This window comes from Triticum urartu, chromosome 3 (genome assembly GCF_003073215.2).
Source record: "Triticum urartu cultivar G1812 chromosome 3, Tu2.1, whole genome shotgun sequence".
Lineage (NCBI taxonomy): Eukaryota > Viridiplantae > Streptophyta > Magnoliopsida > Poales > Poaceae > Triticum > Triticum urartu.
This window is the reverse complement of record NC_053024.1, coordinates 530,571,693-530,576,190: the sequence shown is the minus strand read 5'-3', so window position 1 is coordinate 530,576,190 and position 4,498 is coordinate 530,571,693.

Below are 4,498 nucleotides of genomic sequence, written 5' to 3'. Positions count from 1 at the left end.
GACTTTGCTGGGGGGTCATGACCAAGGTCCTCACCAAGATGGCGTACTGGAATCCCGACCTCAACTTCGATGCCGCGATGGATAGCTTGCCGGATGGTACTGACCTCACGGTGCTCAAGGAGCGCATCAAGCCCGTCATCAGCAGCATCGACGAAATCAAGAGGGTGGAAGGCCAGCGCCAGGATTAGGCATCCCGTTCTTCACCGCCGCCACAGGTTCACGACCAAGACAAATTTCATCTTTAGTTAGAACCGCAACAATGATGTGATGTAATATAACTTTGCAGTACTCTTAATTTCTTGCACGTTATTTCCCTGTTCAATTCCTCTTTGTATGTGCACCCTACGTCGATTGGGTAGGCTCGCCGGCGCGGAAGCCCCTAGCGGCGTTTTGGGGACAGATCCCCATGGGCCTGCTGGGTATGCATGCTGCCGGACGAGCCACCTTTCTGTTCTAAACGCGGCCGCTCGAACTGTCGAGCTTGACTCGAGTCAGAATCGAGGGCGTTGTTGATCGCGGAAGGCTACTCTGCCATTCCCGACGCAGCCGCTTGAGCTGTTGAGCAGACTCGAAACAGGGCAAGGGCGTTGCCGATCATGGGAGAGCCCCCTAGCGTGAAGGTTTCTCATACAAAGGCGTGACATCTTCGGCGGGGGATAACCTCATATAAAAAGGATAGAACAAATAAGGGTTCAGTGCAACTTAGCTTCTGTTTGTAGTCGCTCGAGCGCTGATCTTCCGTTCTCCTTCCCTCTCCAAGAGCCACGAAGACGAAGGAGTGCTGGGCTGATTGCTAGAGCCGATTCTCACAACTGCACCCCCCCTACCTGGCGTGCCAGAGATGTCGGTGGGAACGACACCTATGGGATCACAAGAATCCCTACTGTGGTTAGCGGGGTGCGGGGTCATGAGAAGAGCGGATCTAACAGGTAGCACACGGTTCATTTATCCAGGTTCAGGCTGCGAGGATGCGTAAAACCCTACTCCTGCTTTGGTGGATTGTATATCTGTGTTCTTGAGCTAGCTATGGGGCGTGAGGAGCTCCAAAAAGCCGAATCCTTCTCCTGGTCACCTCGGGCCTCCTTTTATAGAAAAAGAGGTTGCCACAGTGGCACAGAGGAGGTGGAAAGGGTACAGTGATGCAAGGTTATCCCTCGCATTACATGACAAGGCGCATTTAATGCGTCTTGCTTAGGTGTCCTTGCTTTATCGGGGACGGGGGAGAAACCTATCTCGTTCGTCGCCGCTCCTTCTTGTGTCGACACGCGCCCTGGCCGGCGACGCCTGCGATGCCACGTAGGTAGGCAGGAAGTTGAGGTGGCGCTGTGGTGGGTCTTTACGAAGATCTGCATGCCACCACGCAGGTGCCTGCCTAGCTGGTTGGGTCGGCAGCTGCATGCATCCGGTGGTGGAGGTCTAGTCGGCGTGGGCCTGATGGTGGCCCTGCAGGTGTCCTCGGTAAGGGCCTTTCCGGGGCCCCAGCAAGGGTCTTGCCGGGGCGCCTGCTGTCATCCCCGGCAAGGCGCTTGCCGGGGGCCTTGTGGTCTTCCTCGGCTGGGATCCCGCCAAGGGTTGTCGTCTCCTTAGTGCGTATTTGATCTTGAATGTATTCACAAAGATCTGTATGCCGCCACGGGGATGTCTCCCGAATCCTTGCCCTTTGGGGGTAGTGGACTCAAGGGTGATTTGCTCCGTAGGCGCGGGACGAGTCGCCGTGGCAAGGGTCTTGCCGGGGCTGCTAGAACTGTCTCCCGGCAAGGATCTTGCCGGGGGAGTCCGCTTCGTCCCCTTTGCTCTTTGTGATCTTGGCCTTGGCGTCGTAGTTCTCTTGAGCTTCGGTCTTACCCTGGCTCACCTCCCTTGCCTTGCTTGGTGTGGTGGTGCCCGTGGCTCAGACTGCCCGTGCACAGTTATAGGGGTACAAAAAGTGTGCCCCCCTTTTTGTACACCGACACATTTGTTTCATCCTCCTTTATCGGCAAGTAATTGTTTCCTTTTTGCCTCTGTTAAAACAGGGGTATCGATTCAACTTGTTGCTATTGCGACATTTTGCTTCGCTGCTCGAAACACTTATGTTTTAAGACTGTTTTGTGCAGTTCAACTTGAATGTCACATCGGTGACTTTGCTTAATTTTGGTGGAACTGCACAAAAGGAGATCGAGATTTGTTTCCAGTCTTCATGGCGAGTTGTTTCAAATCTTGGTCTCAACCACATGATGTGCGGTGTGCTTTGAGATGTTGTGCTACTTGTTTTTGGTACTGTTTTAAATAAATGTTGAATTGAAGCTATTGTATTGCTGTCTTTTCCCATTAAGTAGTGAACAAAAATGGGACCAACCCAGACATGATGCTAGTTGCTTTGTTACAACGAATTCAGCATGACCCCCTTTATAAGCCAGTAATTGATGCCACTCTTAGAATTAACTACTGAATCTTATTTCAAAACTGCAACACTTGTTAGGGATTGGTGGGATTACCATTTTTGTGGCCGCATGTTTCATCCTCCTTTATTAGCCAGTAATTGATTCCTTTTTTTCCTCTGTTTAAACAGGGATATCTATTCAACTTGTTGCTATTGTGACATTTTGCTTCGCTACGCGAAACACTTTGCTTGATTTCAGTGCAACTGCACAAAACGAGATTTGATTTCCTATTCGTGTTGGCAGATTCATATTTTATCTTGTCCGTCTCATGAAAGGTCAGTACAGGCCTTCATCCACATGATTATGCAGTGTGCTTTGAGATGTTGTGCTACTTGTATTGGTACTGTTTTAAATAAATGTTGAATTGAAGCTATTGTATTGCTGTCTTTTCCCATTAAGTAGTGAACAAAAATGGGACCAACCCAGACATGATGCTTGTTGCTTTGTTACAACAAACTCTGCATCACCCCCTTTATAAGTAGATGGAAGCACATACTGTTGTTGCACCCACTCTCCCCTAGAACTGTTTATGCATTTCGTTAATCTAATGTCGCTGGTAAAATTAAGCAATGCCATTCTCAGAATTAATTAACTACTGAATCTTAGTTCAAAACTGCAACACTTGTTAGGAATGGTACTATCCTGCTTTGTAGTTCTTTCTACATGTTTAACCAAGGTATTGTTAAGATAATGTCTCTGTTAAAATGAATCAGTTGCATTGTTTTAGGAATGGTACTTTTCTGCTTTGTCGTTCTTTATACATGTTGAAACAAGGCATTGTTAAGATAATGTCTCAGTCAATATGAATGAATCACACTGATGAAGAATTGCTACTCTCCTGCTTTGTTTCCCATTAAGATAAAGTAGATCAGTAGATGCTTTTCTTCTGGGAGTACAAGTCATCAACCGTTATTTCTCAGTAATTGTTTCCCTTATACCTATTGTTGCTTACAGGGATATCAAAATTAAAGCTCGGTTTTATTCCGACTTCGATTTTAGTTGAACTGCACAAAAGGAGCCAATGTGTAAGGCAAACTGCTACATTACTGGGTCCAGTTCGCCGTTCCACTTTGCAGAAAGAAGCAGTCACTGTTTGCGCTACATTACAGAAGGAATGACCGAGAAGCTTTACAGAGTATTATTAGACACCGGTGACATGACTAGTCTGCAGAGACCATTGGCAATTTAACAACATGTGGAGTGCCCTGGGAAAAAAGTGCCCAAACAAGTACAAGAAGCTACGATAGGACTCCATGATCATAGGCATTACATATTTTGAATGGGAAAAGCTTGTCAAAGTTTAATCATTGATGTTAGCAAGAAGACGTTAGTTTAATATATTGGAATTGGAAAACCTTGTCAAAATTTTCTCATTGATGTTAGCCAGAAGACATGCATTTGATATTTTGGAGTGGGACGCCCTTGCTGTGAGCAGCGTCGAGTGTTTTTTCCTATTCCTGTGTTCAGTTTAGAAGTAAATAGTTACTCTGCTGAGATATTCCTGTGCTAAGAGTTTGTTCTAAATATTGTCTATGTAATGTCAGGCCTTGTGTTTGATTGCAAAGTTGAGCTTGGAATGTTGTGGCATGCGGCATCACGAGCTGTTCACCGTGCCTCCTGAGAATAATGCTTCGTATTGTTTTGCATGTCGATCTAATGCCAGTGATTTGCTTGTTAAGAAGATCATCCTCTTCTGTTGTTTCCGTGCTTAAGAAGTTCATCGTCTGATGTTTCATTCATAGCCTATACGGCAAGTCCGGTAGGTTAGATGTGAAACCATATGATCTTCCGACCAACTCATGATATTAGGCCGTGATTGGATCGTCGTTTTCCAACCAAAACCGCTTGTAAAACTGACACTTGTAAATTAAAGCAGATGGTCTCGGGCGAAGGCGCTTGGTTGGTCGATTTCGACTAGTAAAATATCGAAAGTACTTCACACGATAAAAATGCTGAACGACACTTGGACGATTGCTAATCCAGCCGTTAGTTGTTGTTTCAGCCTTGCCCATGGATGGCATGATACGCACGTCGTGCATGTATCGTCTGGTAATGTCGTACATATAGCAGTGCTC